The sequence below is a fragment of the Dromiciops gliroides genome, chromosome 3, assembly GCF_019393635.1.
Source record: "Dromiciops gliroides isolate mDroGli1 chromosome 3, mDroGli1.pri, whole genome shotgun sequence".
Taxonomy (NCBI): Eukaryota; Metazoa; Chordata; class Mammalia; order Microbiotheria; family Microbiotheriidae; genus Dromiciops; species Dromiciops gliroides.
The window spans coordinates 156937628-156960804 of record NC_057863.1 but is presented as its reverse complement, the minus strand read 5'-3'; the positions used below and the strand labels follow the sequence as shown (position 1 = coordinate 156960804).

The window sequence follows — 23177 nt, the reverse complement described above, 5'->3', positions numbered from 1 at the left end:
AATGAAGACTGGCACCTGCTAAAAGATAGCATATAAGAAACAAAACATTTTCTCCCATACTGAGCTCTTTGTGAACAGTAATTTACTTTTTGAATTGTTCTTCTGATGGGGGTGGGGGAGAAGCATTTATTAAGCACCTACTCTATGCCAAGCATTGTGATAAGAGCTTCACAAATATTATCTCATTTGATAACAACTGACAGTTGTTGGTATACTTTTCTCCTTCACTGGCTGGGCCTGGAGTGTTTGCCCTCACCTAGTTATCCGTGAAAAAGACCTTCAGAAATAAGCCTGTGGTGCCATCTGACAACTTGTGGGGAGGCACTTGCAGTTGACAAGAGGGAGGGAGGGAGGGGAAAGGGAGGAAAGGAAAGGGGAGGAAGAGGAAGGGGGAAAAGGAAGGGGGGGAGGGGGGAGGAGGGAGGAGAAGGAGGGGGAGAGGAGGAGGAAGAGGAGACAGTCTTGGTGCAGAGGCAGATCACCAGGTTATGGAATGTCAGGCAAACAGAAACCCTCCTATAAACTCCTGGAGCAATTTATTGTATTAGCCAAAGACACCAATGGCTCAGTCCTCACTGGTCTTATAAGTCAAGTCCTGGAGGCTTCTGGGGTATAAATGTTTGGAGAGCAATGTGCAGAAACTTGCAGAAGGGGTTAATGCTGATTATTTTCAGCTGCTGAGCCTGCTTGCCTATGGAACATACCCAGATTATATAGTCAACGAGAAGAGCAACCTGAACTAACCATGGCCCAGAAAAAGATGCTGAATCACCTCACTATTGTAAGCTTGGAACTTCCTCAGTGCTGCTGAAAAAACTCAAGATGCAGATGGTTTGGAAGCTAGAAGATCTCATCATTGAAGCTGTCTACACGGACATCATTAAAGGCAAGCAGCACCAGTTCAGTTAGCTGCTCGAGGTGGACTTCTGCATTGGCCAAGATATTCAAAAGAAGGATATGGACAAGCTCATCAAGACCTTGCAGGGATGATGTGACAGACGTGAAGCAGTTCTGTTAGGGGCTGAGCAACAGGTCCTGAGAGCCTCCCAATAGAAGAACTTCAGATGGACTCAGCAACAGATGGAGGTCAAGATCACTAACATCAAGAAAACATTAAAGCCACAGAAGTGGCTCATCCGCTCAAGAGACTGCACATCAGCTGGCAAAGTGGGAGCGACCCCCCCACCCCCAATGCTGAACAACGGGAGCCAACTAAGAAGATGTTCAAAGTGAAAATTCAAGTCTCCAGCTGCCATTGAGCAAGCTGGGACAGCAGGCCCTCAATGGGTAGAGGAGGGGGAATAGCAGGGACCAAAGTCTTCCCTTTTTACTCTTAGTGGGCTCCAAACCTGCCTACCAAGCCATCCCAAGTCTCTCATCCTTTGAATGCCCCCCCCCCCCGCACTGGTATAGTACTAGCTAACTCGTGCTCTCATTTCCAGTTGTCCCCTTAAGACTCAGGGGATCCCAGTAATGCCATCTAATAGTGTCTCTCCTTTCCATACCAAATGGTCCACTGATACATGTCCTACTACAGTGCCAAAGCGGTATAGGGAATCTCTAGCCAGGTATCAGTAACACAAGAGTCTTCTTCCTGCCTCATCACTAGCTGGCAGCTCTGATTCAAGCAACAAAGGGATGTGTTCTGGGCTGTGTTTACTAAACTGAGGGATGTCTTGCCTGCCAAGTCTAGTTTGTGTCTCTCACCAGTGGGGAAAAAAACTGGTTCAGCTATTGGCTGGGGAGATGACTAAGCCCGAACAGAATGGTGCTGTGTGTCTTTGCTCAGTATGGTGCTGGGTGGCAGAAGCTGCCTCCCCAGGTGATATATTCCCTTCTGGCCATCTTATCCTGCAACCTCTAAATTCTCAGACCTCCTTTGTCTACCACGAGGCATCGAATGAATGCTCACTCACCAGGGCAATCTGCAAATGCCTCCTCTCCTGAGATCTTCAAATTCCAAGGGAATCTATTGCTGCTGGGGAATGATGCTGGGGATCCCCATCTGAGGGATCTGCTGCCATGCCCCAGCCTTCCTGCTTTTCCCCACTCGGTAGTTGGCCCAGAGTGCCTTTATGGTGGCATTCTGGCAAAGAAAATGGACTTATCTGGCACTTCTGAACTTGAACAGTTTGGGGCTATATTTTAACTTGTTTTGTTCAGGTTTTAATTCTAAAATGTTTCAACATTTTTTTCTCCTTTGTTGTCCTGTGTTGCATATCAACTGCAGGTAATTCACACCTATTTGGAGGTGGGGTTTTTTTTTTTATCAAAAGAGGGAGGTGGGGGTTCTGGCCAGATGCTGAAACAACAGCTCAAATGGGGGAAGAGGGGAGAGAATACTTTAGAAAAAGTTAAAATGCCAATTTAATGTAAAAGAAAGAATCCGATCTTTCCCCTGCTAGAGAACCTTTCATAAAAGCAGAGTAGAACTACAGATAGATAGCACAGTGCATACAGAACTGGGCTTGGAATTAGGAAGATTCATGTTCAGTGAGTTCAAATCCAGCCTCAGACACCTAGTAGCTGTGTGACCACGGGCAAGTCACTTAACTCTGTTGGCCTCAATTTCCTCACCAGCAAAAATGAGCTGGAGAAGGAAACAGCAAACCATTTCAGTATCTTTGCCAAGAAAAGCCCCAAAGGGGTCATGAAGAGCTGGACATGACTGAAATGACTGAACAACAACAAAGGATTACTGAGGACCAGAGACAGGAATAGTAAGCTACAAATTATTACTAATTGCTCAAAAAACAAATGAAATAACTAATACTGAAACTGGCAGTTAGAAGATTGATAATTTTTATATTTCTGGATCTGTGTTCTCATATTCTTAAGTAATATAGCATCTGAATGGAGTGTCTCTCATTTTCTCCATCAAATAACTTGGTTCTATTTTCTTCCCTGGCTGTTGTTTTCTTCACAGTAAAGATGGTGGAGTGCTCAGGTCACACTCACAAACAAGAGCCTGGTTATACGGAGTCAGTTCTCATCAGGGGATGAGATCTAGCTCAAGAGAGTTAGCAGTTTGCCTACTCTTCCTCCCTTTCCAAGTGAATATGAAAGGAGAATTCTATTACCAATGTTCAAGGGATGAGATAAGGCCAGAGAAAGTAGGATGAGTTGAGACAGAGAGAAAAATGCAGTCTCTAGGGACTTGAAGAGAAGTATGCCGACATTTTCATATCTCAACTAGCAAACTCACTGGACAGCCAAAGTGTGTCATGGAAAGAGTACTAAAAATGTTGTATACATTGTCAGAAATACGAAATAAAATGCATCTTTTTTTTTTTACTTGCTGTTTTCGTTTCTCTAATGGAAAGATCAGTTCCTAAGAAGGAGCAAGGAGGAGCAGAAACAGCCATAGTAAACAACAACATAACTAATTACTCCAATTCTCTAACCAAGCCTATTAGGTCCTTGGTTAGGTAGTAAAATGGCTAGCAGTGTAATCTCTGAAAATGACACCCTCTATTATTCACCTGCTGGAGACATCATAGATTGCAAAGTATTTGGGGAATTTAGACTGGAATCCTCTCCTGAATAATTAAGCTCTTTGTTGACACTAATTTGGCTTCCAAAGCATTCGTCCCAAACCCTTCTAAACCCTGTCATTCTGAGATGGATTAATATGAAAAAATTAGCCAAGTCTTTTTAAAAAACAGATTGAGTATACCATATTTAGTATAGCACTGGCATCTCCAAAATATAAATAAATCAAGAGAAAGGCTTCCAACATGAATGGAACGTTAATGGAGGATTTGCGGAAAGACATACACAACTGCACAGTATAAAGTATGGGTGGCAATCTGAAGTGGTAGAGGGCGTCTTCATACTGATGAGGTCAGGAACTCATTCAAAAATAGTAAGTATTCAGACAAAGATGTGTTCTCTGAATAAGGTTTTTCATGAGGCAATGAAAATATGTAGTAGCATACACCAGTTCGTTAACACAATTTCTTTCCCCTCCTCCTAAGTCTGGCACCACTGGAAAATGAGCTTTTCCAACTAAGAGAATCTTCCAAGTAACTGAAATATCCCTCAAGGAGATAAATCTTTTGTTTTAACCAGTTGAAATGTGTGGTTTCTACACAGAGCAACAATCCCCATACAATTTAGGAAGGTAATTTGTGTGTGTGTGTATTTGAAAATATTTCTAACATACATTATCTATTTCACCAACTCTTTAACAGAGGCTACTGGCATAACTTAACCTTTTCTTGATGACTCAGAATTATCAATGAGAATATCCACTATTACACTGTGAATAGCACGATACAATTAATTCTTTTGTAGTTTTCCTGTCTCTCTCTCTTCCCTAATGTCAAGTTGTCACTTATCACTCAATCATCAAGTATTTATTAAACACCTACTACATGACAGTCACTCAGACACTACAGAGAAAAAGATTAAAAAATGAAGCTCAGGACACTTCTGCTGAACAGGTGGCTGCCTACCTTTACAGCCTCTTCTAATATTATCTAATTTTCTATTTGTCATCAGTCCAGGAATCAAGATGATTCAAAATTATATATGAAATTAATTCACAAGGAGCTGAATTAAGATTCTGGCGTGAGGAAGGGCTTTGGAACTGTTATTTTAAGGACTCAGCCATTTTTTCTCCTAGTTTACGGTTTAAGCTCTTTTCTAGGGGTTTGAGGGTAGTAGAGACCTGACCCCTCTGACAATCATGGGTGTTACTACAAGGTGGGCCAAAAGTCACAAATATTTAATAACTCCTTTATTTTTGTTTTTTTAATTTACAATACCATAGCATCATACACGGTATATATAGGAAATGAATTTGCATTACATGTGAAAAATCAAATCACATAAATGGCGAAAAATAAGAAATAATTTTCAAAAAACTATTAAAACATCAGATCCCTTTGTGACTTTTGGCCCACCATGTACATATAATTACAGTTGGCATATCTTTTGCAGAAGATCCAAATCCCAGTTAGAGATGTGACTGTTAACTGATCATAAAGATCAACTATATTCACAGCACTTGAGAGCTGGAAGTGATCTGAAAGATCAAGTAAGCCAGGGCTGCTTAATCTTATCTGGGGCTATGTTATGGATGCTCTTGGCAGTCTAGGGAAATCTATGGAACCTTTCTCTGAATGATGTTCTTAAAATAACTGGACAAAATGCTGAACTTCATTTGGAGTTTGATGAAAATAATGATATAATTTCCCCCCCAAGTTCAAGGACCTCCCCTCCCCACCAGTATCTATTCAACAACTCCTCATTAAGCAATATCTTTTTTAGGACAGACCCTTCATTACACAGAGGTCCAGAAAAGTTAGAAAACAGTTTGCAAAAAGGCTTTATCCACAATGTAAGTGCCAAAAATCAGTGTTAATGATGTTATATCAATGTAAACTACATATAGAGACAGAGAGACAGAGTTTATACACACACACACACACACACACACACACACACACACACGAGATTAGCAGTACTAGTACTAGACATTTAATGTTAAAATTACCTATTATCAAAACTGCTTCAAGGGGGCAGAGCCAAGATAGTGGAGGAAAGGCAGTAAGCTCTCCAGGCTCCTGATACAATAACTACAAAAAACTCCAAATAATGCTATAAGACAATTCCTAGAGCAGCAAAAGCCACAAAAAGATGTACTGAGATCATTTTCCAATCAAAGACACCTTAGAAATTCAGAAGGAGGGGTCTGCTGTACCGGTGTGGGAGTGGAGCCCAACCTCATATTCATGCCTACACAGATCCAGCCCCAGGCAGGCTGCCCCAGAGAAATTTACCCCCAGAGCCTCCAAATCAGCTGCAACACCGGCATTTTCTAGAACTAAGTTCATGGTCTGGTGAGAGGGCTGAGCAGTTGTCTGGGGGAGAATACAGGGATCTCTGCTGGAGCAGAGATGGAATTCCATTGTTCTATCCCAGTGGTGAATCAGGAAGAAATCTTGAGTGGCAGTGACCCAGATGGAGGAGGGGTGCAGGCTCACCTGTCAGCTTGGGATTATTTACAGACCAGAGCACAGGCCAAGTGAGTAAAGAACCTGCCCCTCCTTAAATTGTACCACCTTGGATCCCCTGAAGCTTGGGACAGTGCAGCCTGGAAGCAGGGCCCCACTTTAAGAAAGAGTTAAAAGTCAAAAAATAGGTGGGCAAGATGAGCAGATAGAGAAAGATGTGAACCACAGAAAGTTTCTTTGTTGACAAGGAAGATCGAGATAGACTCTCAGAAGAGAATAGCAACATCAGGGCTCCTACATCCGAAGCTACCAAGAAAAATTTGAATTGGTCTCAGGCCAGAGAGGGGTTCAAAAAGGACTTTGAAGATAAAGTAAGAGAGGTAGAGGAAAAAAATTAGTGATTCAGGAATTCGTAAGAAAAAAAAAGTCAATAGCTTGAAAAGCCAAATGGAAAAGCTCTCTGAAGAAAATAATTGCCTAAGAATTAGGATTGAACAAATGTAAACTAGTGACTTTATGAGAAACCAAGACATAATAAAACAAATCCAAATGACATCAAAATTGCTGAAATTTGATGCATTTTTACCACTTTCATCATGGGGGTATACATTGCATTAGGTGGTCACTGCTGTCCCTTGTAACTCAAATTCTATGATTCTGAGGGAAATTACATTTTCAAAGTGCTAAACTTCTGCTATTGCTTTGTTGAAGAGGTAGTAGAGTGGCGTTAATGTCACAAAGAAAGCCAAAGCACATGTTTTTAATATGCAAGACTCATCAAACAACCAGACACAACAGTCCCTGCTGCCATTCAATTATATGTTCAAGCAAATGCAGTGAAGTTTTGAGACTGGCTACCTCTAAAGCTACTCATACCAATACTTATACTCATACTTGACCAATCTTTAAATAATAATTTGTCCACAAAGCATATAACAATAGGAAAGCACCAAAATTAGATGCATAAATCATGGATTTTTTTTTAATAAAAACTAAATATGGTCCTTGTTCTCAAGAATCTGCAGCTTGAAAGGGAAGATACACCAAAATGCAATTAACAGAATCATGTAAGTTTAACTAATTACAAACTGTTCCAAGAGGCCCTCATGTTCTGTCTGGCACAAATAAGAATATATTCTAGGTGAATAAAAAAAGAATATTCACTCAATAATCTCATGCTGGTAGAGCCTTTCAAATGGGAAAAAAACTGATAGATAATTTGTAAGAGAAAATGTTGGTGATTATTGACAATACTGAAATGAGGGAGATAAGTTAAGGATATGATTATTGCCTTAATTAGTGGGCTAGTAATACTTTGTTAAAAGCATATTGGAGGGGCAGCTAGGTGGCGCAGTGGATAGAGCACTGGCCCTGGAGTCAAGAAGACCTGAGTTCAAATCCGGCCTCAGACACTTAACACTTACTAGCTGTGTAACCCTGGGCAAGTCACTTAAACCTCATTGCCCTGCCCAAAAAACAAACAAACAAAAAAGCATATTGAAGAATCTTTTAAAAATACAAACACTCATAATTCAATAGTGACTAAAACCAAAAACCAGGGAGAAGATAAGAAATAAAAGATACATGTAATTTATGTGGATATTAATTTTTAAAAGCATGCCACTTAGAAATTCATTCCCTTAATAATTTCAGTTACATCATCTTTCAAAACAAATAATTATCGTTAGTTTTTCTTATAATTTCCTTGAAGTGAAATTTGAAAAAAATTCTTTATGATTAATTATAATTGGTAAAAATCAACAAATACTATGAATTTATATATTTCTCATATTAAACATTCTAAAATTTTATTTTTGTGAATTTTTGAGACCCAATCATCCCTCACCTATATGTTTTGTATTTTCTTCTCAGGGAAAAAATAGTATCTAGTTTGAACTCTTCTCAGCACTCTATGGAGATTCAATAAATTGTAAAATAGTAGTGAAGGTGATAAAATAACAATCTTCATTTAAAAAAATAACATTTGACCAAAACAATCAGTCAACAAGCAGGAGAGAAATTTCAAGTCCCAATATTTCAACCACAAAGATCCATTCATCTATTAATCTTGGAATTTAGAAGAGGAATATCAAAAGTCTACTTGTTAATAGGAGTCAGAAAATCTAAATTGTGCCTAGGTTTGTTGTTAACTTGGTGAACTTCAAGAGGTCATTACCCTTTCTTGTGCCTCAGGTTTGTTTGTTGTTTGGTTTTTGGTTTTTTTTTAATCTGTATTAGAATATTTCCATGGTTGTCCTCAACTATAAAAGTTCCTCTAGTTATGTTCTAGTCATGCCAAGCCAATAAGCATTCATTAATCACCTACACTGTGTTAAATGCTTAAAAACAAACAAACAAACAAAAAAAGACAAAACAAAAACAAAAAACCCTTCGATGTTCTCAAGAAGCTCACAGTCTAATGGCAGAGACAACATGCAAACAACTTTGGACAAAAAAAAAAGATACAATATAAATTGGAGATCATCTCAGAGAAAAAGGACTAAAATTAAGGAGGACTTTGGAAAGGTTTCTTGAAGAAGGTGGGACTTTAGCAGAGATTTGAAAGAAGCCAGGGGGCAAAGATGAGGAGGAAGAAGAGCCAAGACATAGGGGAGCTTGAGTGAAAACGCTTGGGGGTCAGGAGAATGTTTTGAGTATGAGGAACAGCAACAAGGAGGACACTCTCACAAGATCACAGATTATGTGGAGGGGAGTAAGGTATAAGAAAACTGGAAAAGTAGAAAGGATCCAAGTTGTGAAGGACTTTAAAAGTCAAACAGAGGATTTTATATTTGATCCTAACCATAATACTGAGCCCTGGAAGTTACTGAGTGGTCAGACCTGTGTTGTGTTTCTAAAGGAAGATCAGTTTGACAGCTGAGTGAAACATTGGATCAAAGGATTATATGATCATCGATTTAGAACCAGAAAATACCTCAGAGGTCATTTAAGCCCAGCCCTCTCATTTTATGGATGAGGGAACTGAGGCCCATAGAGGTTAAGTGACAATCTAAAGAATACATAAGCGAAGCAGCTAGGTGGCGCAGTGGATAGAGCACCAGCCCTGGAGTTAGGAGTACCTGAGTTCAAATCCGGCCTCAGACACTTAAGATACACACTATCTGTGTGACCCTGGGCAAGTCACTTAACCCCAATTGCCTCACTAAAAAAAAAATTAAAAAAAAAAAAAAAAAGAATACATAAGCATTTAATGATACAAAAGGGATGTGAATCCAGCAGGCCTTGGGACTCCAAATTCAGCACCCTTTTACTAAAAACAATGATGCAAACAAAATGTAGGGAATCTGTTCAAATATCCTCCCAATCAAGTCTAGGGTATCCTTAGCTCTACCATTATCAGTATCACTTTGATGATCCCAGGAGTTGACATTGTGTTCACTGTAAAATGTCCTCATACAACATTTTTTAAAAGAAATTTAATATAATTATATCTAAAAGCATCATCAAATAATATTTCCATATTTTGTGCTTGGGAATCAAGTCCTGCTTGGAACATATACTGGCTTTGTGACCCTAAACAAATCATCTAAATTTTCAGTGCTCTAGTCAACTCTCTAAGACTAAACTTTAAGGTATCTAAATTCAAAATTAAGGTGCCAACCTACATAGGTAGGGGTAGCTTCCTCATCTGAGAGTTCCTTAAGCAAATGAAACCTTAAAGCAAAGGTCTGGTTCCTATCCTCTCTTGTGTCAACTAAAGGGAATGTTTTCTCCTGTAATTTTTTCTCGTACTACCAATTTGTTATATGATATGCCCAAGAAAGATCATTTGGAAATGGGTTTCACACTTTTTTCCTTTTGAGTACTCCAAAACTATAATCTAATGAACAAACAGTTCTTGAATTTTCACACCCTGATTGCTAACTGGCATTGGTCAAGAGGAATGAAAGCTAGAACTGAAAGTTTAGAAAGTATATACAGAGAGGCCTTGAGATAAAAAAAAACCCAACCTTTTTGTAGTTTAATTATTTTTGTTTCTTTGCTTGTTTTTTTTTTTAAAGCACGTAATAAAATGGAAGGAAAAAAAAACTTGGAAAAGGAGAATTACACAGCGGCAGATCATTTCTCAAAGAAACCAAATACTATTCTTCCTTTTCCCCACTGCCTTTTCCAGTTTCTGATGAGTCTAAGAAATGGCCTCCCTGATAAAGCTAACTGAAGCAAAGTTGAAAAATATGTGTTATGGCTGGAGCAGCGATGATCTAAGAAGGCTCCATTCTAAAGTCATCATAACCTTGGCGCTCAGCTTTGTGTTTATTTCAGTTTCACAGGCAGATAACTGAACGTCAGTCTCCATTCAACCTAGTGGCTACTATATTTCATAAACATTTTTTTCAAAGACTTGAAGATTTAAAAAAATGTTTTATTGATGCTTAAAAAGCAACCATGGTTGCTTTACAATGGGAAAAGGAGAAGGAGAAAGAGGAAGGGGAAGGAGGGAGGGAGAAGGAGAAGAAAAATAAGAGAAAGAGGAAGAAGGAGAAGGCAAAAGCAGAGGAGGAGGAAAAGATGATGATGGGGGGAGGGGGGGAAGGATGACGACAACCACGACCTTCACTTAAAACAAAGACGCTAAACAAATAAACACACTGGAATTGTTTGCTAATTTCTGCTTCACTCTGAATCTATGGTCTATCACCTCTCTAACAGGGGACAACAAGAGGCCTTTATATCAAGATGGTCATGAATCAAGTATTACAGTGAGAATACTCCTCTTTTCTTCCTCCCTGACTGCTTAATGGGGCCAGGCTAAAGTCACCCACCAAGTGAGTAAATGACAAGGAAGCTCCCCATATTTCAGGCCAAACCAGCAATCTTCCTTATCCCAACATGGTTTTCAGCATTCTAATGCAGACTCAGGTCATAATAGATTCAAGGAGCCTCTGTGTCAATGAACAGCACATTGTGTCATGCTAATGCCATGCTAGCCATAAAGGTCACTGCTGGAGTGTGAGCATGATGATGGATACTAACATCTAATGGAGAAAGGTGTTCACCTGTTCTATACCTGCTCTGGAGAGACCCCAGAACCAGCCTTATTAAAGGATCTCTCTGAATTTATCAGTATATGTAAATATATCCCTCATAAGGCTACTTCAACAGTTTTCCAGTATCTTTAGGACAAATTATAACTAATCCACAATTCTCTGTTACAATGCTTAGTCCAACCTTCTTTTATAATAATCGCTCTTGTGAAATTAACTGTCCTTTTGCTTAAAATCATAATTTTGAAAACCCAATGAACAGCAATAGGTAGAGCTATATCTGTAATGATTAAATACCTTCTAAGGGATCACACTGTGCTTAGCGCTCTTAACTACCTCAGTCTCAGCCCTCTCAGAACTATCTCAATTTAATAGCAAAGAAAAGGAGAATAGGTGAATTTTTTGAATGAATGAAATGGTTGGAGTGGAATATGCAAAGTGGAGAGAGGCAGTTTGCTAGAGCGGACCATATGATGCACTCTTCCATTAGGACAGCAAGAGTCTTAAGTCTCTTTTTTGAATGTTAGTTCTTTGAGGACAGGGCAGCCCAAGAATGGAGAGGAAGAATGAGAATGAGAAATGGAAAGTAGTGGGCCTCCACCCTAATACAACTCTTCACTTTTCCATTAGGGCATCTAGAAAGGAGAGATTCTAAATGTAGCTTCTTTCAGTGACTGAAGTGTACACCTCCTTGCCCCAGAATTCACTGCTACCCAATGGAAAGAGTGCTGGGTTGGGATTCTGTTCCTTCAACTCTCTTCTAAGCAAAATACCCCTTGAATAAATCACCTTTATACTTTTTTTTTTTTGCGGGGCAATGGGGGTTAAGTGACTTGCCCAGGGTCACACAGCTAGTAAGTGTCAAGTGTCTGAGGCCGGATTTGAACTCAGGTACTCCTAAATCCAGGGCCAGTGCTTTATCCACTGCGCCACCTAGCTGCCCCCTACCTTTATACTTTTAAAAGTTGGAGGGTTGGGGCAGCTAGGTGGCGCAGTGGATAAAGCACCGGCCCTGGAGTCAGGAGTACCTGAGTTCAAATCTGGCCTCAGACACTTAACACTTACTAGCTGTGTGACCCTGGGCAAGTCACTTAACCCCAATTGCCTCAATAAAAAAAAAAAAAGTTAGAGGGTTGAGGGGCAGCTAGGTGGCGCAGTAGATAAAGCACCGGCCCTGGATTCAGGAGAACCGGAGTTCAAATCTGCCTCAGACACTTGACCTTCATTGCCCAGGGTGGGAAAAAGTTAGAGGGTTGGTGTTTTGTTTTGTTCTTTAACTTAACATCATGGATTCAAATTAATAGAAAATAGACTGGGTAGGGGGAATAGGATTAAACCTAAAACATTTCAGTCCAAAGGACCACTGGAGACCACAGTCTTAGAACTAATGCTAATAAGCATTTGCCCAAGTTTCTATCACAAATCATCATCTGGTTGCAGCTCTCTACCTAAATGGTGATTTATGTACTGTTTAAGAAGAGCTTTCAAATCCTCAGGGGAAACTATTCATTGTTAAAAGTATTCGCTATTCAAGCCAAAACACAAATACCAAAAATAAACTTCAATAAAACTGAACCTATAGCCTTCAATTCACTAAGTAACAGAATCAGCAGGGAATCAACTTTAGGAGAACACTAAGAGAAATTACAGCCATGTTTTAAAAATTGGCATGGGGAAGGGAAGATCAATTCCTTCTCTACCAAACAAAAGCACAACTGACAGAAAATTGTTGAGGGCAATACACTAAGTTGGAAAACATCATCAATCTCCCTAAAACATTAAAATCTTCATGTTTAAATTATGATGGTTGTAGACATATGATACTTAAAGCTTTAAATCAAAGATCATGGAGCAGAAATCAATATAATTCTGTAAGGGGGAGGTAGATACAATCTTCTTCTCTAGATACCCCATCCAAAGATAAAATTTAAAGGGTCAATGGATTTATTTTTTTAAAACTGGAATAAAATTACAAGGATTTTCTGTGAAATTCATCTTTAAATATGCATATTCCCTAAAAAACAAATCACAAATTTTTTTTGCACATTATCCTAACCCAACCAGTAGCTCTTCCATATTTCTACATGGAATTTGGTGGACAAGTATTTTTAAGTAATGAACAAACCCACAGATCTTTTAAATTTTTTTTAAGCACATGGGTTCCAATGGTCTTATCTTAAAATTTAGACTCCTCTCTTCAACCCTGCCCTTCAGTAAAAATAGTTTTAATTTCAGGGGGAAATGTGAATCTTCCCCCCCCCCACACACACACACACATATACACACACACCTTTCTACACAAGCACAAAACATGTCAATTTCTGTCACTTTGGAGAAAATCAAATATGCTTGGACAAGACTCAAAAATAAGGGAAGAACATCACAGAGAGCTAAAAATCACTGAACTTCAACACTTGTTTGCAATTTGATACCACACAGTGGTAACATCCCATGTCTTAGGCTAAAGTATCTTTGTTCTTCCTAATAAAATGTATCAACTCATCTAAAATGGATTAATTTGCTGCCATGCCTGACACAAGGCACTTAAAAATACCAATTCCCTTTCCCCCCCCTCCCCTTTTTAGTCTCTAAAGTCTAGTTTGGGCATGACCTTTGCACACAGTAAGTTTTATCTGGGTTGGATTGAGCTCTCTGTTTCCCTCATACTAATTTTTTAGAACACAGAACTGAACCCGTTTTATACAATGATTGGGTATATGTTCATGTGTATTTTAGGGTCCTGGATAGCTTCATAAGCTATAAATGGGAATTTGATGATTATTTCTTTTTGGAAGCTTTTATGAAAGGGAAGCAAAATATTCCTGAAGGAAGTCATCTTTATATGTAGATTCCATCAACTATGGGGCCAAAAAAGAGAGGTTTACTATATAGCCACATTTCACATCACCGGTGACGTGTAAGGAATCTGACAAAAGTGACGTCAATGCTAACTCAACCTACCATCACATAGAATTAATTGTAAAACAGAATTGATTAATTTTTTTAAAATTTTATATAAATAAAATTGACTTTTTGTATAAATACAAATTACATTTTTCTTACTGTCTTACTAAATTCCAAAGAGTAAGGGAAATGGTATTTTTAGGTCCGCATATGACTTTTAACCATTATTTTGTATGTTTTTGTTCACATCTATGCTAGACAGATTGTGATTATTAGAATTTCTTAAAGATATGTTTAAGAGCAAAGAATCTATAAGAAATGCATAGCACAATATTTTAGGTCTATTTCTTTAACTGTTACATGAATAATGTGTGCCTCCAGTCCAGGAAATGAACAGGGGTTAGATGTCAGCTATTCATCAGTCTAAGGCTTTATTCTCTTCTCATGCCTGAAATTGTTCAGCCACCACTGCCAAACTATTCACAAGGAGAGGGGGGCATTTTATATTCATTAATTGTCACAATAGCTCAGCTGGGTCTTGGAAAAGTACAAAAAGGAAGGGAAAAGATTTTTTTCTCCAAAATACCAAAATGGTACCTTATTGTTCTGGGCTCAGGATTCCCCCCCCCCAGTTATTCATGTTTTGCTTTGGGGGGGGGCACTTTAAAAAAATCATGTAGGGGGGGCAGCTAGGTGGCACAGTGGATAGAGCACCGGCCCTGGAGTCAGGAGTACCTGAGTTCAAATCCGGCCTCAGACACTTAACACGTACTAGCTGTGTGACCCTGGGCAAGTCACTTAACCCCAATTGCCTCACTAAAAAAACAACAACAACAAAAAATCATGTAGGTACCATTTTTTAAATTTAAAAAGTAACATTTGCTTGTATCCCACAGCTCAACAGTCAAAGGTCAGAGTCCATGATTAATGACAAAGACTTGAGTTCACTTTTTGAGGGGGTTCTTTTGAAAACACTGTTACCTTAGAAAACAGGTTAAACTATTTACTCGTTGCATATTACCACTGAACAAGACCTATATTTCCAATCTTTCAGATCTTTCCCAAAGAGAGTAATATAAGGAGTATTTCCATGTGCCTAATTCACCAAACTCCTGAAGGCTAGGAACAGTATCATGTGGCAGTAGTCCACTTTGTCAAGTAATCATGTTACTTGAGAATTGACTGTGCTCCTACACCAAAACTCCTAATCATCTATGACTGAAACTAGAGCTATATTATGAGGATGGGGACAGTGGGGAGGATAACTGAGGATAAGGTTTGCTCTAACTTTGAACTCCATAATCACTCTCTTAAGGTCACTTTCAACTTTAAATCTTGTAATCCTGATTCCAGATTTACCTTAGGAAAGGTTTAAATTACATTTTCCCTTAAAGTGATAGCTAGCATTTATATAGCACTTTAAGGTTTAAAAAGTGTTTTAGATATGTTTATCTCATTTGATCCTCTCAACAATGCAGGGAAGTAGATACAATGATTATTTCCATTACTTACAGATTAAGAAACTGAGGCTAAAGTAGGTTAAGTGGCTTTCCCAGGATAATACAGCTAATTAAGTGTTTGAGGCAAAAAATTAAGGAAGGAAGGAAGGAAGGAAGGAAGGAAGGAAGGAAGGAAGGAAGGAAGGAAGGAAGGAAGGAAGGAAGGAAGGAAGGAAGGAAGGAAGGAAGGAAGGAAGGAAGGAAGGAAGGAAGGAAGGAAGGAAGGAAGGAAGGAAGGAAGGAAGGAAGGAAGGAAGGAAGGAAGGAAGGAAGGAAGGAAGGAAGGAAGGAAGGAAGGAAGGAAGGAAGGGTCAGTCCTTGAAGGCAGGGTCTATGGATTTTGTTTTGCTTTGCTTTGCTTTGCTTTGCATTCCCAACACTTAGCAAAGAACCTGACACACAGTGATCGACTTAATAAATGTTTAAATTGATGTCTTGGTCATCTTCCTGCCACATAATCAATATGGTCAGGCTCACCCTTCACTCCCACTTTTCAACTCAATACCACCATCACATATGCTAAAAGCAAGTCAACTAACCACTCCACGGCACCGTTCACCACCTTCCATGACTTCCAAAGACCAAAACATCTTTCCCAAGCTCCCAATCTTCTACACGTGTCATTTTCTCCCTTTGAATATAAGATCCTTGAGGGAAGAGAACTGTCTCTCTTTTGGATTTATATCCCCAATTCTTAGCACAGTGCCTGATAAGTATATATATGCTTAATAAATATTTTTTCATTAATTAGTTCTCATTTTGAAACAATTTCATATAACTATAGAGCACACTGATGGAATAACCAAGTGTAATAAGGGAATAGTGGAGATTAGATATAGAATAGAGTTAGGTAAGTTGTTCTTTTGTTTAAGGTTTGTTTGTTTGTTTCCTTGTAACTATCCACAGGCATTCACTCAGATGCCTATTTTATACTCTTTCAGTATTTTAGAGGGAGATGAGAAAAAATAATCAAATGTTGAAAGTTCTATACCATTCCCCAAACCATCTAACCACTAAAGGTTTATTTGTTTTATATAATTAGGTCATTTACAAACTACAGAAATCAGTCATTCTCTACCAATAATCCTCATATTTATTAAATGTACACACCAGCACTTTGGGGCGTTTTTTGTTTAACTTTTACTTAAAGTCATTTTTGCTTGTGTCCCCAGGTCAAGGCATATCCCTCAATGCAAGTCTAAAGTAATGAACCTCCCATTGTTAGCAATGGATACTCCGATATCTCCTCTAATTCAATTATCCATGTATACAAGGTGGCACAGGCAGTGATTTTTAATTACAGTGTTTACACTGTATCTTCATAGTTGACAGAGTAATAAGCAGGGTTTATGTTTTTCCTATACAGAAAAACATAGATGGTTGTGAAGATGAAATATGATAATGTATATAAATATCCCCTGTGGCCATATTTTATAAATGTAAGCTATTATCCATGTTTGTGTGTAAGCCATAAACTGGCTTGTTTGCTGTATTTAGGTTTTCTGTCATCTTGATATGTGAAATTATTATAATACTCTTGACATTTTTAAAGGACTTTTATTGGTAGAGAACTTAAAAAGGAATATGTCTATCAAATATGTGGTCGCATTTTGTTGTTGTTACCGTTCAGTCATTTTCACTCATGTCTGACTCTTCTTGACTCTATTTTTCTTGGCAAAAATCCTGGAGTGGTTTGCCATTTCCCTCTCCAGCTCATTTAACAGATGAGGAAACTGAGGCAAACCGGGTGAAGTTACTTGCCCAGGGTCACATAGCTAGTTAAGTGTCTGAGGCCAGATTTGTACTCAGGAAGATGAGTCTTCCTGACTCCAGGCATAGATGTCTATCCACTATGCTACCTAGCTGCCATTATATTGTCTTCTATGTCTCTTTATATTCAAAGATTTTTAAGTGTAACCCCAAATCTCCTCCCATGAGCTCTATTTATAAAATACAAACAAATATATACACACACCAGCATACACACTAGTTTCAGCTCTCTACTGATTTCCTCCCAACCAAATTAACTTCTAAAACAAGATAAAGTTGGGACCAGAGAAAGAAGTGGACCAAAAAAAAAAAATTGTTCCCATTGAAATAGATTAAGAAAAGTCTCCATGAATAAAATGAGGGGCTATAATAATGGAAAGGGAAAATAACAGCCTTGGAGAATCGATCTTTTCCTCGGGAGGCTTAGGCTAAATTCAAAGTTATCAACTTTAAGAGGACCTATCGATTTCATACACTTGGCTGACAGCTCAAAAGACAAAAGCTTCAGGTTCCCATACATATGCTGCCAAATGACCAGGCAGAAAGCTATCTTGTAAGCAAGTGTTACTGAAGACCCAATGGTACAGATTTTTTTTTTTTTAGTGAGGCAATTGGGGTTAAGTGACTTGCCCAGGGTCACACAGCTAGTAAGTGTTAAGTTTCTGAAGCTGAATTTGAACTCAGGTACTCCTGACTCCAGGGCTGGTGCTCTATCCACTGCGCCATCTAGCTGCTCCCAGATTTTTAAAAAGTGAGATGCTGAAGAATTAGAAACCATATAACATTTGTAAAAATCAAAGTGCAATAAAACTTTCTGTGTGAATATGTGTTATACCTATGCATAGGTAGACTCTCTCTCTCTCTATGTGTGTGTGTGTGTGTATGTGTGTATGTATGTATGTGTATATATATATGTATATATATATATGTGTGTGTGTGTGTATATATATATATATGAAATGCTAAAATATTCTTAGAGTGATAAAGTGTTTATGGCTGCCTGTGACATCTGTGGGAAAATACACTAAAATAAAACAATACATTTTGCCACATTCACCACTGACTTCACTACATAGTTTCCTTGTTTCTCTTGACAATGACAAGAGGAAGAGTGTGAAACTGAAGGAACTTGACCAATGTAGTCTCTGTAAAAAGTACTGATGGAACTGAGCCAGAAGGGAAAAGATTACAGCTTAATAAATGGTTCTTGTCCTAAATCAATCTGGATTGTAGCCACTTATAAAATGGCCCAAACTGAAGCAGATGCAATAGTTGTCTTGGCATTATTAACATCAGAGGAATCTAAGTTTATTCCATCTTTCCTTTAAAAACATAGATAGACAACCAATACCCTGAATAGATTTTGTTTATATTTAGTTATTTGCATCTTGCTTCCCCTATTAGACTATGAGCTCCTTGACAGCAGGAGCTAGGGTATTTTGGGCTTTTTTATATGCTCAGCCCTTAGTACAGTGTCTAGCGCTGAGGAGGTGTTTAATAAATTTTTGCTAGCTTGACTCGACTATTATTCAATGCAACAAGCATCTTTAAATACTACTATGTGCTATGCTGAGATAGGTAGGTAGCACAGTAGGTAGAGTCAGGAAGACATCTTCCTGAGTTTAAATCTGGTCTCAGACACTTACTAGCTGTAAGACCCTGGGCAAGCCATTTAACCCTGTTTGCCTCAATTTCCCCATCTGTAAAATGAGCTGGAGAAGGAAATGGCAAACCACTTCAGTATTGTTGCCAAGAAAACCTCAAACGGGGTCACAAAGAATCAGACACAACTGAAATCAATGAACAACATGCTAAATGGTGCTAAAACAGATGGAATACAAAGTCAAAAAAGTCAATCCCTGCCCTCAAGAAAGCTTACCCACATATGATTCCCCCCACCACAGAGAGGGGAGGGAGGAAAGGAGTGATAAATTTTGGAACTCAAAACTATAAATAAAAATGTTTATTACCTGAAAAAAAATTAGAAAGCTTATATTTCACTTTTTTCTAGGGGGGGAGGAGACTATTTTAACTTGAAGTCCATGAAATTGTTTTTTAAAATATTTTGAAAACTATTTCAATATAATGGTTTTCCTTTATAATCCTAAGTATTTTGTTTTATGTATTTAAAAATATTATACTGAGTCTATAAGCTTTATCAAACTGGCAAAAGGATCCATAATACACATACACACACATTTAAGAATCCCAGAATTCAATACTAAATTCGACCTATGGTTACCATGATTTTCCCCTTCCACCACACACAGGCCTCATGGTCTTCACTGGCCAACTCTATGATCCAGTGTATATGAAGTATCTAAGCAAAATGTAATTGGTTAAGATAAACCATTGCCTCTCCTACTGTAGTCACATTTCCCCTCAAGAACAAAGTGTATCACAAAGTAAACACTATCTTTACATAAAAATAAAATGAAATTTGCTCTTCAGAACTCTCTCTACTTAGGCTTTGGTGTCTGAAGTTCTTCATTTGTAAAACTGGAAGGAGGGATTAGACTACACCAGGGGTTCTTCCCATGAACCAGGATGGGAAAAAATATATATATCTTTATTTTCATTAACCTCTAACTGAAATTAAGCATTTCCTTCAATTATTACAAAATATTGTTCTGATAAGGGGTTGATTCCAGAGGGGTCCATACAAAAATGTTACAAAAAAGGTTCAAAATTCCAAACTAAAAGGTTTCTCAGGCCCATTTCACACTATATTATCCTTTAGTCCCTACAATACTCATCTTCACCAGTCACTTACCATCTCTTGTTATCTGACATTCCACTGAAAATCTTTTTCCATGCCACCTCATGACACGAAAGCAACCACAGATTCTATAAGTCTATGCTAATAGAAATCAGAAAGTTCTGTCAGGTTGGACTAAGTCAGAAAGAATTCAAGTATGGGGACTGGTGACAAACAACCTTGCTGGATAGGCAGCCTAGCTAAACTCTGACAGGCTTGTCCCCAGTCTGGCCACAGAGTGATGAATTTTTCAACCACAGCAACTCTCAGAATCATGAGGAAGTTCATCTTTGCATCCATGGCCCCACCAATTCACTCAGAAAACATCAATGGATTTACTGTCACCTGTAAGGCACCATGCTGGATGAAGAGGAAGAGACAACATTTAGATCAGACAGAGTTCCTGTCTTCATGGAGCTTACAATTTAGGAGGGAGACAGGACATACATATAGATGATGTAATACAAAATAAAGCAGAATATCGTTGTAGAGGGGGCAAAGTGCTTTTTGAAAAAGTTTATATCCCAATTATAAAAAAAACAACTATCAAATGCTTCCTATATATAGGAACTAAAAGAGTCTTCTTTCCCCAACCCCCTGTAATAGGTACTTAAGAGAACTTATTCTTTTAATATAGTCAACTACCTAAAATTAGGACAAATATATGATCATTATAAACTGTCACCTTGACCTATTATTGCCAAAACTGTCAGTAGGATAAAATATAAACTCCTCTGTTTTAGTTTTAAAGCCCTTTCCTTTTCCTTTTTTCAGCCACATTACTCATTCTTTCATATTTTACAATCCACCAATATTGTTCTTCTCTCTGTTCCTCACACAGGCCACTCTACCTCCCATCTTCACAAGAGGGATCCATGCCTAGAATGCATTCCTTTCCTAACCCTCACCCCACTCTTGTTTCAAGATGCTTCTCAAGCGACACCTTCTACATCAAACCTTTCATGTTTCCCTCACTTGGCAGTGCCCTCCCCTCTCAAGGTATTTTGTATTTGCTTTGTATTTATTTCCTTCATATTTATTCTGTATGTGTTTCATGTGTGTATGTATTATGTATGTATCTCCTTGTTGACTCCCTCATTGTAATGTAAGATCACTGGAAGCAGCATTAAAGTACCATTAACTAACACTGACCACTCACAAAGCACTGCGTTTAACACAGAGAAGATATGGACAGTAAATACAAAACTAAAATCATTCTCTAAAATGACGGTGACAGGCACTGCTTGGATTTCTGTCATGTTTCTTCTGACCTTGCCTGAGAGTTTTTGTCAGACACATTCCTTTAGATTTGGCTAGTAGAGGTAGCGCAGATTTCTTTGTTACAAAGCAGGAAAAACTGAGTTTGAGATAGGTTCCACCGGTCTCCGGTCTCCAGTCTCCCTCAACCAATAGCAGCTGAATACTCTGTGGAAGTATATTAATGCTGTTAACAAGGGAAGGTAGCCAGCTGGCTGACGTATCAGGATGTATTTACCCTCCTGACCAAAGGGGAGGAGTTGGGTCACAGCCAAGCTAAATTTGTTCAAAAAGTCCAAGGAAAGGGGGAAAAGGGAAAATAAGATGCATTCTTTCACTCTAAACAATCAACACGGAAGGAAAAATGGTAGCAAATGCACACTTTTCAAAGTAGAATTAGTTAACAACTTTACTCCCCAATAGACAGGCTGTAGCTAGGCCACTTGCTAAGGATACAAAGCTGTGAGGCAATTCTAGCCAGTCTGCCTGGACACTGCCAGGAAATAAAAAGGTTATGTCAGTATTGGAGTATTTCTTTGCACAGTACAAAGTAGTGCTTGTTTCAGGATTAGCCACTGGCTAAAATTCTTTCTTGAAATTAAAACGTCATACTTTCTTTAAATGATCTCAGTTTGGTTACAACACACCACAAATGTTTCTGTACCATCATTGTATTTCAATTGTTAAGAACTTTGTAAGCAACTTGGGTGCTGGTCTTTTTTTTTTTTTTAACCCAAATTTCAACTCTGTAAATGTTGAAAGCCTATGTGAAATTTGGGACTGAGACACACTTTCCAATTGCCTTTAATCAAGTTGGTATCTACGGTGCCAAAAAAGTATGGCATTCTAAATGGTGACTCCCAACTCACCTAATCATCTGGATTCTTCCCACATAAAGCAAGCAAATGATCAAGTTCTTCCTTAATAAACAAACTAAATCATTTCAACACCATGGAAGTGGGATTAGACACTGCCAAACTCAGTCCTACAGATAGTGTATGCTATGTAGAGAGACAGCACATAAATAACACTAAAATGACATGTATAAAAGCTAAAGTAACCAGCACAGGTTTACACAGATCAGTATAAAGCTGATTTGACTTGACAACAGTAATTTTTAAAATGTATAAAGTTAAAGTAGCAAGGATAGCATTAAAGTAGCCAATCCTATATGAGGAGACCCAACTTCTCATTCTGCCTCTGCTCTTAAGTCCCATTTGTTGTTGTCCAGTCATGGTTTGCCATTTCCTTCTCCAGTGTATCCCCACTTTACAGATGGAGAACTGAGGCAAACAGGGTTAAGTGACTTGCCCAGGGTCACATAGCTAGTAAGTATCTGAGACCAGATTTGAACTCAGGAAGATGAGTCTTCCTGACTCCAGAGCCAGTGCTCTATCCACTGAACCACCTAGCTGCCATATGACTTTGCAAATCTCTGGCCATCAGTTTTCTTTTCTTGTAAATTGAAGAATTTGTACTTGCACATTATTTTATCCCTTTCCAACTCTAAAAACCCATGAACACCTACCAATTTATCTACTTAGATGCAATTTAGTTTATTTTTATTATCATGTAAGATAATCAATGTCTGTCCCTTTCCTGCCAAGAATCACACTGAATATTTTTGTCAGTGTGCAGAATTTTGTGATGTCAGTAAAGTAACCATTAGTCATGTTACTGACATAATTCATGCTTCATTCCTATGTTATGAATTAGAACCATCTCAGAGAATCACGGTATAATTCTCAGTAGATAAAACATTGAAAATATGACATAATTATATGTGATTTATGGTAAGAAATAAATGCATACAGATTATAAGACTACAAGTTAGTTGAATATTATGCAAAATAATCACTTTCTAGAGCTAAGAACTGCATTTGACTATACCTGGGGAATAATACATTATGTATATGGACTTTATACTTTTCAAAATGCCTCAACATATATTATTCTGCTTTGTCTTGACAATACCCGTGATGGTAAGATAGATAGCATCATCATCATTATTCTTATGATTTTC

At 38.3% G+C, this 23177-nt stretch overlaps 1 protein-coding gene and 1 pseudogene across 3 annotated transcripts in view; one reads left to right on the top strand and one right to left on the bottom strand.

The window, feature by feature from the left end:
* FARP1 (FERM, ARH/RhoGEF and pleckstrin domain protein 1) overlaps positions 1-23177 on the bottom strand; it is a 339566-nt gene that overhangs the window by 200854 nt on the left and 115535 nt on the right. The gene's annotated exons all lie outside the window — the stretch shown is intronic.
* On the top strand, positions 494-1259 carry LOC122751819 (annotated as a pseudogene).